Below are 13,003 nucleotides of genomic sequence, written 5' to 3'. Positions count from 1 at the left end.
CAAGTAGAGAATGGATCCACTCACATCCACATTAAAAACTACCATCCATTTTCAGCAGGAACTAAAGAGAACGGACCTTGAATTTTCAGTACTCATTCAAGCATTCACACATGTAATGATTTTACCTAAATACCGTCTCTAGGAAAGCACATGAAAATTAATTTACTTTGTTTATCAACTTACTAAAATACCCCTTTGTTACACTGAAAGACAATGTTATAGATGGATTATAATATGATTAGCTCTCGCAATTAAAGGATAACTGTTTTGTGAACATTAAGAAAAACTTCAGTGATGTGTAGTTATGTTAGTGTAGTTTAGATATCCTCTGTTCTCCTCATAGTTCCATTTCCCCCACCGTATTGTTGCCATCAGACAGCCAGGCTTGTCTAGGACAGGTAAAAAGAAGGTGTGCACATGTGCCCCTTGTATGGGGCAATTGGGAATGGAAAAGCTTGGTGCTGAGGGGATGTGGCATGGCAACACCTGACCTCCAATCCAGTTACAAGAAAGCAGTTTCCACCGATAAATGGCAAATAAGAGCTGACTGACAGACTTTGGGAAACCCCAGAGCTGGCTGATCCAATCCCCAGGGGTATAAAAGACTGAGCATCCATCTTGAAGACGAACTGGCCACATGGTATCCACAAGGGCAGTTCCCAGTGCTGCAAATTTTTCCTTATATAGTCCTTTTGTTGTATTTTTGTCAAGGTTTAATAAACCTTTTTAAAAAATTTTCAAAGTGAGCAGATGTTTCTCACAACAATAAAAAAGTAATCCCAGCAGGAAAAAGCAGATCCTCCCCTTTCCTCAGTGAACTTAACTTACTATGTTGTACCTTATGTATAGGTGCAACATTGAGATAACATGAACTATCAATTACACACTTTTCTTTGTTTGGAAAAAAATCATCCTAAATGTTCCATTTCTAACCATTTCATTTTACATGAGAATAAATCATTTTAGAAGTCTACCTGTAATGGTTCACTGAGAATTACATGGAAAAAGTTCTACATCCGTATCTCCCAAGCACACTACCCTATGGCAACAGTATCTGAGAATTCCCCTTCTCCAGCCCAATGAGTTCCATCAGCAGGAGGAGGGGAGTTCTGTGCCCAGCGTCATTCCTAAGCACAGAACACACACGCAGGAAATGTTCCCTGACAGGAGCACGTATGCAAAGAATTTGTTTCACACAGTATTTTAGACAGCTCTTAACCCCAAAGGGATCTCAGCAGGGGATTCTAGATGTTGTTATGAGTAATTTAGTAATTTGTGCTGGTTGAAACTGCATACGTATGAAATATGTCCAAACGATAAAAATCTTAATAAACACCATAGTCAGGGGACAGAGGGTAGCCACATGGGATGGCAGAATCGCGGCTGGCAGCAGAGGACGAGAAAGGAATTAACATATGAACAGGACTTAGTCCGGAACAGAAGATAACCATCATCGCTGGAATGGCCAGGAAGCTACCCAGCGATGATGGCCCATGAAGATGTCCAATGTAGATGATCGGAGCCATCGGGAACATACATCTGAATGCCCGATTCCGGTACTGAGTGACAACACACATCGCTTCTGGACAAGGTTTTGTGCAGCACAGGACATAGGATGAAACCAACATGAATATGGAGGACTCTGAAAGAAGTCAATGAACTTAGCCTCGGGCTAGAAAAAGAGTACAAAAATGGACTCTGCCATGCAGCATGCGTAAACCATGGGGTTCTATTGATGCGATAGAGGTCAGGCCAGTGTTCACCCAGCTCTGATCCCGGGGTTGGCACTGTCCCTTGATTGTTGGCTCTCAGGACTATATAGCAGTCACAAAATAAATTCTACTTTTTTTATTTTTTATTAAATTGGCTGGCTCGATTTTTACCCATAACAATGTTATTTAGTATGGATAAAGAATAATAATGATGTTTATCAAAGCAACGAGGCTTTCAGATGAAATGCACTACATCAGTGCAATCTATTAAAAGAATTTAGTTTTTTCTATGGGCAAACTTGCAAGCCACCACTTAAGAAACCTGACAAATGATGCAAGTCCTGCAGATGGAGTGCATCTTGCTTTACCATGAAAGCATCCTATTATAGGAAAACATTACCAGCCACATGATAGTAAGATTTTAACAACTATTTTTTCATAACTAAGTTTCTTAATCCATTTGGTATCTGACTAGAAAAAAAATTGCTTGTGGAATACTTATGATAATCCTTAAACTGGGCATAAATAGCGCAGAAATTATTAACTCTTAGGAACACATCAAATTGTGAGAAGGCATCAGAATGTTTAGTAAAATACACAGTTGAATACTTTAAACTACATTAACACAGCTGCACATGACACATAACTTCAATACTAATCAATCAAAGCATTAAAAGAGGTCATGTTATGTGATGTGTTTGGATTTTTGTAAAGCAAAACAAAGGGCATTCCCCACCCCTGCTTCCCCACCCCCACCAAAAATCCTGTTTGGGGCTGATTACATAATCAAGCCTAAAGTAATGTTTCTCTAGTGCTTCCTGAACTTCAGCAAAAGCATCTCATGGAGAAATTCAACCCACCTTCCATGTCCAAAACATTTCAAGCTCCATTTGCTGCAGAATGCTGATACTCACCATTACCTGACCTAATTGAGAATCATTATGTGCAGCTGGAACTAAAGGTCCCCTGTGATCTCTAAAGCTCCTCTAACGTCTCCAGGAGAAGCAGCACCCAGAGAGAGTGTACTGGTGTACAGACCTCTACTAAAATGCAGGCCCAGGAGAGATTCCAATGTATTGTTTTGAAAGAGTGTGAATGGATATTTAATGACTCTGCTTTGAACATATTCAGGGACTACTGTTACAAAAGTGGGTAAGAATTTTTTCCATTATTATTTATAATTGACATTTAAACACTTTACTTTTTCTTCTACTTTTGATTGATTACTCATACAGTGATTTGAGCCCTCTTGATTTTAATGCCCAAGAACAAGTTTACTTAGTTGAAATCTACAGAATGCAGGAGGCTGAACTTTGTTGTTACAATTTTAGGTTATTAAATAAAACACCTGCAAGAAAATATAAAATAATGATCTTTAATTTCAATAAGAACTCCATTAATAAACAAATTTTAAGAGGAATAAACAGTAACATAGTACATTACAGTCTTACTTAAAATATAAACCGAGTTGAGAAAACCATAAGCAAGAAATAGCAAGGTTTTCTTGCTATCAATACTATTAGGTATTACGGAATGACAGAAAACGTCAGAAGTGCTTTGTTTTCACAGAAGATTATAAAACTGCTCTAGAACAAATAGAAGGCATTTTAATAGCATTTAATAGACAGAAAAACTTCTCTGGCTTTGATAGGCTTTTGGCAGAATTTGGTATTCAAATTCAGATACAGTCAAACAAGGTTGAAAACATTGGATTTAAGTAACAAAGAGACAACAGAATTAAGGCCCTTAAAATACAAAGATATTTAAATAAATCAGCTCTTTCACAGGCAGCCAGCAATAGGATTTAAGTTGTGCATAATGTGCCCTTTTCAAAACCCACTAATATCAACTGAAAGGCTCCCCCGACAAAAGAGGTCAAATCAGCCAGCAATCATGGTACTTCACTCAGCATTAGCAGCAAACAACAGAGTAGCCCAACTGAGATAAAGACATAATAACTAAAAACTTATTTTTCAACTAAATCAAAGATATTGAAGCACTGAAAGAAAAGACTGAGTCAAAAAGCAGTGCTGATACTTGCAGTCTCATTCAACATGTCAAAACAAACACCCTCCCTTCAGTGAGGGAACATAGAGAGAGAGGGCTTCCATGAGCCACCCAGACTTTTCATACTCAGGTTAAAGTTTCACTCAGCGCCAGTGAAAATCAACCTAACTTTTATTTTTCCTCCCAAACAGAGTGAAATTGATGTGGTTGTAATCAGTAGTGCTCCTCCAGCCTGGAGTACAAACCTGCCTCAAATCCTACAACCCCTTTGTGAGAAATTGCTACTCACTTTTCCTAGTTTAGGAAGGCTTATTAAACCTTACCAAAACACAACAGAAGACTGAATAGAGAAAAACCATTACAATGCCAGGACCAAAAGATTTTCCCCGCCATGTGCTCAGCCCCTTCACAATGGAGGTTTCTCCTTTTTACCCTTTAACCCCCTCCCAAAGTTCTGTCCATCAACCTCTCCTTCACTGTCCAGTGGTGGAGACTTGTTCCTCAAATCCTGATTGGAGGTCAGATGTAGCCATAGTGACAAGCCAGCCCTCCCAGATGTCCCAACTCCAGTTGTCCCTTGACAACCACACGAGGGGGTAAAACATAACTATAAATCTATAAAACTTTTCTTAACGTAAATACATTATATTTGTCTATTAATTTGTCTATTAATCATTGCATCACTCATCTATCACACCTTTAACCCCAGGGTGCTGAAACAGCAGTACCAACTCACAACTCATCCAAAGCACTGCACAGCCCCAGTGTCACTAGGCTGGTGGCCGTGCTTGGTGGCATCCAAGCTGATGATGCCCACTGTGCCCTGCCAGAGGCCCCATTGCCATGTCTGGCACAAGGCAGAGCTCTGCATCCTCAGAACAGCAAGCAGCCCTATCCTGTAAGGAGACCTTACCCCTCAGCAAGGACTTCACTTTAAGAGCTGCTTTTCCTGCTATTATTTGCTTGGTTTTTTCACAGCATATTAAGAGTACTAGATCTTTATCTCTGTTATTCATGCTGCAAAAATAAAGTAGAACCAGCACAACAACAGTGAACCACTGACAATAGAAACACACAAATATCTGTACTGGAGACAAAATTAGGAGTCTCTTCTTGTCAAAGTGAAAAAGCACAGAACACCTGAAAAAACATCACTAGTTTATCACTGCAAGTTGTTCAGCATCCACATGAATAAGCTACGTAGACTCTGTGACTGCTATAAAAATAGAAAAAATAAGTACTCACCTTTGCCCTATTACTGTAGAGAGGAAAATGAGGAAATGTATTACGGATCATAGTTGCTAAAACTGGGTCCAGACTCCTGGCACTAAAAATTATTTCAGCATTTATTATGAGAAAAAGAAAATGCCTAAAGCTGTTTCAAAGACAGTCTGCTTCAAATAAGAGAAATACTGACTGTCCTGCTCCTGGCCACTAACAGAGCAAATGGCAATGATGGAGACATAAATCTGATACCAAAGTCTTTAGCCGTCCCACATCTGCACTGAAAACAAACTTCTTCTAACTCAAACTCTGTGTGCATACTTGAGAAGAGTTAAGACATGAATGTATTTCCAGCTTGCCAGCACCGGGCCAGGTTGAGCTGCAGTCCTCAACCTTCTCAGGCTCTCCGTGGGCCACAGAAGCAGAAACACAATGCCAATCATGGTGTAATTTCCTGGATGCCTTCTGAAAGGAGGCTGCAGTAAGTTGGGAGGTTGGTTTCTTCTCCCTACTAACAAGCAATAGGTTAAGAGGAAATGGCCTCAAGATGCACAAGGGGAGGTTTAGTTTAACATTAAAAAAACAAAAAAAAATTCCTAAGTGGAAAGGATTGCCCAGGGAAGTGCTGCATCAACATCCCTGCAGGTCTTTGTGAGACGTGTAGGTGTGGCTTTTAGGGACATGGGTTAGTGGTGCACTTGGCAGCATCAGATTTATGGTTGCACTCTATCTTAAAGGTCTTTTCCAACCTAAATGAGTCTATGAATCTAATTCCAAGCCTTGCTGATTTTTTTCTTCCATTAAGCATCAATGTAGAGTTAAAGAACAAAGAGCTTTGTTCAGCACAACAGAAATTATAATACTATTGCACCTGACCTTAGAGCACCTTCAAAGGAAAAAGGACAGGGGTTTTCCACAAGTACTATGTACCATGGATAAAACCTATGCTAGGTGACTATACTTGTAATTTTCATGAGCAGTTATTTGAATGCAGCAAGACACAAGGTTGACTAAGTATGCTAGTTTTGCTTCTTACTTTTCCAAGAATTTTAAAACAAAGAAAGAAAACTGAAAAAAACCCCCACCACCATATACCCAACTATATAAAAGGTGCAGGGAAAAAAGTTATTTACTTTTTCTAAAGGGTTTTGACCCCCACAATTTTCAGTTTGTTTATGACCTGTTCTTCTACCTTCATGAAAGTGAAGCCATGTGACTCAGCACATTACACTCCTCTACAACATTCAGTTCACCTAATCTACTGGGACACAATTTGCAGTTCTGTTAGATGAAAGTGGAGTTCAGAAGAAAAAGGATGGAGTTGTTAGCAAAAACTGCTAAGCTAATTTTTGCCTGCAGCAACATTCATAAATCTGCTGCAGGCAAAGTCTTAACTCTTTAACCTGCAAAACTAAGGCAAGAAAACCATTTTCAAATCCCATTCAAAACAAATGAATCATGTTCACTTTCAAGTTTCTTAGAAGTGCAGTTCATGAGAAATGTCTGCAACTACAAATTATATTTAGCAAAGGTTCTACATAAATACACATCTCTGTACTTTTAACTAACATGACAATGCTTCTGCAAAATGAAAGAAAAGGAGCTGTTGAAATGTAGAGTAACTTATAAACAAATCACTTGCTTCTCTAATACAGTGAACATGCTATATTTAATAAAAAGTAAAATGCTAAATGAAAAGCAATTCACTAGAAGTCTTGGTCTTTACTGATAGGCAGACAGCTTGTGGGTTGTTTGATCCAGTTCTCTTCATCCCACATAGAATCATATCAAGGCACAGCCTTTTTTCCAATGCTCATTCATCCCTAAAATCTGTTGCTTTGTTTCACTGTTCTTTTGGCTAAAAAGGAATTGGCATGAACCACCTTAAGCACACATTCTAAAATTGTTTCAGTGAGGCCTTTCAGTCTTGCTTTTTGAGAAATGCTCCATTTTGATTCTTAGCTCAAGCAAGAATCTCACTCTTTCAATTGGTAGTGATTTCACGCCAGTACCTGCTCAGAAGTACTGTCAGATAAGAAAATCTTGCTCTCAGGGAAGACTGATAATGTACAGGTTTGTACAGGTTTGACAGTTCACACATCCTGAACAAAGGACCCCATGGCTTTAATAAGCAGCTGATATTCTGGGGATCTTCCAGTTTAAAGGTAATATTTTTATAATCTATATCCTCAGAAAAATCTGAAATCTTGAGAAGGCAACCACACTCTGTTAAAATGATGAAGATTTTATTAGAGAGGCACTCTGAAAGGAAACCACTGCAGCCCAGTTGTGTCTGTGTAACAGTACTGGGAATAGGCAGGTTTCTATGCAGTTACTCCTTACTCTTGGAAGAATGAAGGCCAAGGAGTAAAGCCCCTTATAAGAACAGGAATTTTACTACAGATTTTCACACTTGGATCCGCTTCTAGTTACCTTCATTATCTGAAGGAAAAGGAAAATAAGAGAAACAACAACTTTATCAGAACAGCAACTTCACAGGTGCTTCTACTGCCATGGAGGAAAACAGCCCAGTTCCTCCTCCTCCCTGGGCTCCTACTGTTAAAGAGCAGAGGAAACAACCAGGGGGGGTGGTTGCATTCTCAGCACTAATACCGACCCAGCAAGCTACCAGGAACCAGCACTGTCTGCTCAGGTTTCTGTGACAAGTTTTATGCACTTCCTTCTGTGTTTCTTGGAATCCTTAATTTCCAGAATAAGACTGTCAAAACCAAGCAAGAACACACAAGCATTTCCTTCCTGGGAAGAGCAGCAGTGCTCAACAGAAGGCACTGGAAGCCAGCACACTCTAGCTCAGCTGCAGATAAATTTTGTATTTCTGTTCCCTAGTTACAACACCAAATGAATGTGTCTTGTTGCTCACTGCTGAGACTAAGCCCTTGGCTGACTCTCAGTGCTTGTGGAGCAGTTCTGGGATTGATGCAGACTGCAGAAAACTACGACTATAGAAAACAATGGCAGAAGTAGCACTGATCTGTACATCTCTTTTGCTGGTCTTAAGATGTAGCTGCCTCTGCAGAAACAGCATGGATCACTCAGCTGTTGCCACCTTGGCGTCAAGGTCATCACTTCTTTTCTCCCAAGTTGTAAGTACATCCAAGAAATGCCACCATCTTTTGTGCATTGCCCCTTCGGGTTCTGGCAAAAACAACACAAACTGAAGCTATAGCAAATCGCCTTTTATGCAAACACAAAACTGAAAAGGTTGGGGAAAGAAAAACTAGAACATTGAGACAGAGCCACAGAAGAAGCATTGCTTGTGCTTTTTTGCTCCAAACATACAGGAGATTATTCAAGTTATGGAAAACTGAACTTCTAAGTCTTTCCCACTAACCTTTCTACCATCTGTTTCTTGATTCTTTCTGTGTTTTACAGCTCACAAGTGTATTGGTTTCTGTCATCCATGGCAGTCTGACTGCTCTAAACTGTCAAAATCACATGGGATCCAAAACAAGAACTTCCTCGAGGTACCCAGTATATTTTCCTCTAGTTCTCCCCCTCTACAGTACTTCTTTCTATATTCACCTGCACCACCTCAGTTGCTAATACATGAGCATTTCAAACAGGCTACAAAGATGCCTCAAATTTTCCTTCATACAATGTCGCATTGCAGCTGATCTGAAGCTGCCCCCTAAACTCTACCAATCTAGAAGAAAACAAGTCCCCGAGTAAGGCAGGGATAGGTTGGATTCAAACCCAAGCAACCCTGTTCCAGCTGAAGATACACCACTGTCCAGAGAGCTGGGCAGAGCAAGGTCCCATCCCATCAGCTCTCAGAGCCTGGGAAATACAATGTCCTATAAAAAGGGCAGCCATACTAAACTCATGGCTCTTTGCCAAGGACTCACAGTGTTGTGTCATGTGTCTGTCTCCAACCCACAACTCAATGTAACAATAAAAATGTAGGAGAAATATTATCATCTTCACAACAGTATAGGCTTTAGTTTATACCTTGACAAAATACAAGCCAATCAAAACAAAGACAGACGTTTTGAAGTTAAATTCACAAATTCTTTTTAAGTACACTTATCCTTCTGTGCCAACCTTCCTTCCTATGCCCTCCTCCTTGTCAAGTATGAAAAGCACTTTGGTCAGACTCTGCCTCTTATCACCAAATTATCCATTACTATCATCTACTCGGGAATGGTCCCAAGAGTTATAAATGGCCTCACACTGTTATAAGAAGCTGAGATGTAGCTTGTAGTTACAGTCTTGAATTTTCTTTTGTTTCCAGTTTTAAGAAGAAAGACAAAGTCATTTTCTGTGACCTCACAAGACAACTTGGGACATGAAAACTGACCTTGATTCCCCTCCTATCTTATTTTCTTCAAAGGAGCAGCACTTCTAAAACCTTTGCTAGTGTGGGTTTTGTGAAGGAACAGGAGTGTTCCAGTGGTGGGTAGAGTACTGATACTCAGCAGGGCTGAGGCAGTAGGGCCAGCAGCCCTCAGCTGCCAGGAGCATGATGGAGCTGTGCTGCCTTTGCACGCTGTCCTTGGCCACACACACCCACAAATAGAAACAAATTCTGAATTGACTGCCACCCTCACTCAGCCATTAGCCTTGAGTCACTGAACTGCCTTTGACTTGGCCATTCACTCCAAGGGAAGGAATTTAGCTGCACTGGCTTTCTTGGTATCAGCTGCTTAGTCAGGGAAGAAAAAATTTACTGTTTATTCTGGGTGGCAAACACAAAATTCCAGAAATAATTACACCTATTGTTTGAAGAGCAGGAACAAAATGCATCTTATCAGTATTTGCAGATGGAGTGGTTTGTAAGATTTTGATCTCTAGCTTAGTTTTAATTAATTTCTTTATCTATCTCGAAGCTACCCAGGTAGCTACAACTTTCAGGTTGGCTGGATAGAAGGAACTGTAATTACTGAATATATAAAGATTTTTGATCCATTCTATTTGAAATTGTATTTTCATCCTCCAAATATAAATGAGGAACATGCAAGCAAACTGCTTTGAGTCTACAGCTGCAAGCCAGATATACTGTAATAAGAAACTGACCTAATTCCACTAATCCCAAAGAAAAGGCCCTTATTAACCTTCATGGCCTTCCGCTGGCACAATGGAAGCAATTGTACTTAGATGAATAGGGCAAGTTTTCCTTTTCATTCCTGTCTAAATCATGCTTTTCATAAACTATAGATGTATTTTGTCTTAAAAATAAGACAAGGTTGAAGAACAGGACAGTTTTATTGGAAAATCCAAACAAGGCTTACCCCGCCGTACCTTTGAAACCACTCTTTTCTGTGATTGCTGGTAACCATTACTCAGTGAAAAAAATGGAATTCAAGTCAATTTCTATCTAGGTATCAAGTTCAGGATTCTGCACAAATACCTTGTGGGCATTTCTCCTCTTGCTGAAATAAATTTGTACAGACACCTAAAAAAGCTTACCATCTGCTGGGAGCAGGTGAACCTTTATTCTTCCTTACCTGAGATGAGCGGGCATTAAAAGTTCATTTTCCCCTGAACGTTCTTCACGTTCCTTTGGTTAGTGAGCAAAGCAAAGCCCATGTCACTGAGAAGGTCAAGAGTTGCCTAGTGAATACTCTTAACATTAGCAGAATATTGGGCCTAGAATATTATAAAATGTCTTGGCACAGAGAAGAAAAAAAAAAACCTAAGAAAATTTCACTCTTCTTTACCATCTGTGGAAGTCTCAAAGGTGTCAGAAATTACATAATGGAATACACCAAAAAGTTAGATTTTCACCTTTTAGTTTAGAGCTACCACTTCTGAGAAAATAACTGTTTGGTTTGGGTCTTGATCTTCTTAATGAGCCCAAACCTACCAGAGATTTTTATCTGAAAGTCTTTTCCTGTACAAAGCGTTGATAGCTCCTGCCTTAGCAACGATCGAGTAGACGTAGTCTCTATCAGCCTCCACTTCCTTATTCTGAATATCCTCAGTTCCCATCAATAATGCAGTTCCATCTGCTTTTGCTTGCTCTGTCTTTATTTAGGAGAGTGACATTACTATTGTCTTGCACAAGCTGTACCCTGAAGAAGTGTAATTTGTCATCAAGGAAAAAAAATAAAATTCAAAGTCAATCCAGCATCAAAGCATCTCCAAAACTGCACTGAGCTATGCTGGCTGTGCAGAAGTGACTCAGAGCAGAGAGCCACAAAAGCTTTAGTGCTTTGCCACAGCACAGACTCTACAAGGCAGCACATGCCTGGAGGTGAGCAAGGAACCTGAAGAGGAAGCACTACCAAAAGCACATGGGAGTGCCACAGAAATGTCTTCTCAGTTAGGAAACACCAAAACATGGAACCTTTCTCAGGGGCTGCATGATGGAGCCATATCAGTGTATTATTGTGAAGGGTTTGGTCCCTTCTGCAGTCATTGTTGAAAGCTGAAGTGTAGAGTGTTCTTTAAGAATTTTAGCAACATTTTGAGTTATTGAGACCAGTTCCCTTAAAAACAGCCACCCTGGCCAATCTGAAAATGCATGAGGAAGTCTTCCCATTCAGATAACCTGAATCGATCTTGCTCTAGGTAAGATCTTTCCCACATTCTATTAAGGCAGGAAATATTTCCCAACTACTCTTGCTGATCTGAATAATTAGAACTTCATTCTTTTCATGAAAAGTTCCCTAACATGTATGAGCAAAGTGAGTTAATGCCAATTAACCTGACTTTGAAGTGCTCTATTATCAAAGCACATGCTTTCAACACATCTTGAGATGAAGGCCCTTCCTTCGAACAGTTATTGACTTCAATGCTGTGAAAAGGTTCCATTCCACAATAGGGAGGGGCTCAGACAGCATTAGCTGGCAGCAATCACTGAACAGTGTTCTGAACTGTATTTGGGTTTCTTATCTGTTACACAGTCTCACTGGTTTGTAATCCCCTCTAGGCCCTTCTGTTTAACATGCAGGTTAAAAGAATCTCTCCTTCTCCTGGAATGCAAATGGTGGAACAGCCCCCCCCCCGCTCTTCCAGCCATGTGAATTAGTTATCGTTTTCTCTTGCAGCACAATGGGGCAAGAACAGCCTTTATTAGTACATGGCAGTTCCCCAGACAGCACACTTGTGCTTGATTGCCAAGTGAGAATTTGTGCCAGGTCACCATCCCACACTCATAAATTCTGGGAGGAGATACTATACCAAGCCTGGCCAGTCATTTTTCATGAAAATAGTTTTTAATTTTTATTTGCTCATATATCTCTACCCAGAATGAGAAAACACGTGAGTCTCACAGCTCATCCTGACCTCACCACAGCTAAAGGATGCTGTGACACAGTTCTGCTGAAGGGCTTCACTTTTCCTAGCAGTTAAGCACCAGAAAGGAGAAGTACATGGAAGGAGATATGGAAGGCTATAAAGAAGCCCTATGGATTTGCAGAAGTTTTGTTTTTCTGTGATGCTGATGATACTATGCCAGGAGTCAAATTTTTTCACTAAATGCCAGCTTTACCTCTCTCAGGCTATACATAACACTAGAAATCCCCAGGAACACTGCAAATGAGGCCAAAATTCCTGTCCATCACACTAAGACAGAAAATGTCCCACATACATTTACCAGGCTCTGCCCTGCACTCTGCCCAGGAACTATCTGAGCTACAGTCTCCAGAGCCAGCAGGGCCAGCTGTGTCCTTATATATTTTGTCTTTTAAAAAATTATTCCTGATCAAACTGGTGCCCTCAAAATATTTCAGGAGACAAGATAAATGTTTATGCCATTCCAAAGTCCCCAGTGTAGGATGCTGGCTGTAGACAACACTACCAGGTGTTGAAAATGCTCTTCCAGCTTCTCCAGTTGTTTCTAGACCTGCTCGGGATCATGTGCCATGTGCTGCCTCACACTGAATCCTCAGTTTTGATTTCCTGCCTAATTGCTCAATTCAGCATTCATTTGCTACCAGAGTCTGCCCTTTGCCAGGCTACCATGTGTTTTTCCATCATTCTGCTTCACTGGTAGAATTGGTTGAACAAACAATCCATAACTCACATTTCCACATCTAAAATGACAAGTTTGGTCCAGAGAAATATGTAAAGATAATACTAATTCTTGGTACATGTTT

The sequence above is a fragment of the Motacilla alba genome, chromosome 6 (genome assembly GCF_015832195.1).
Source record: "Motacilla alba alba isolate MOTALB_02 chromosome 6, Motacilla_alba_V1.0_pri, whole genome shotgun sequence".
Classification (NCBI taxonomy): domain Eukaryota; kingdom Metazoa; phylum Chordata; class Aves; order Passeriformes; family Motacillidae; genus Motacilla; species Motacilla alba.
Note: the sequence above shows the minus strand (reverse complement) of the source record.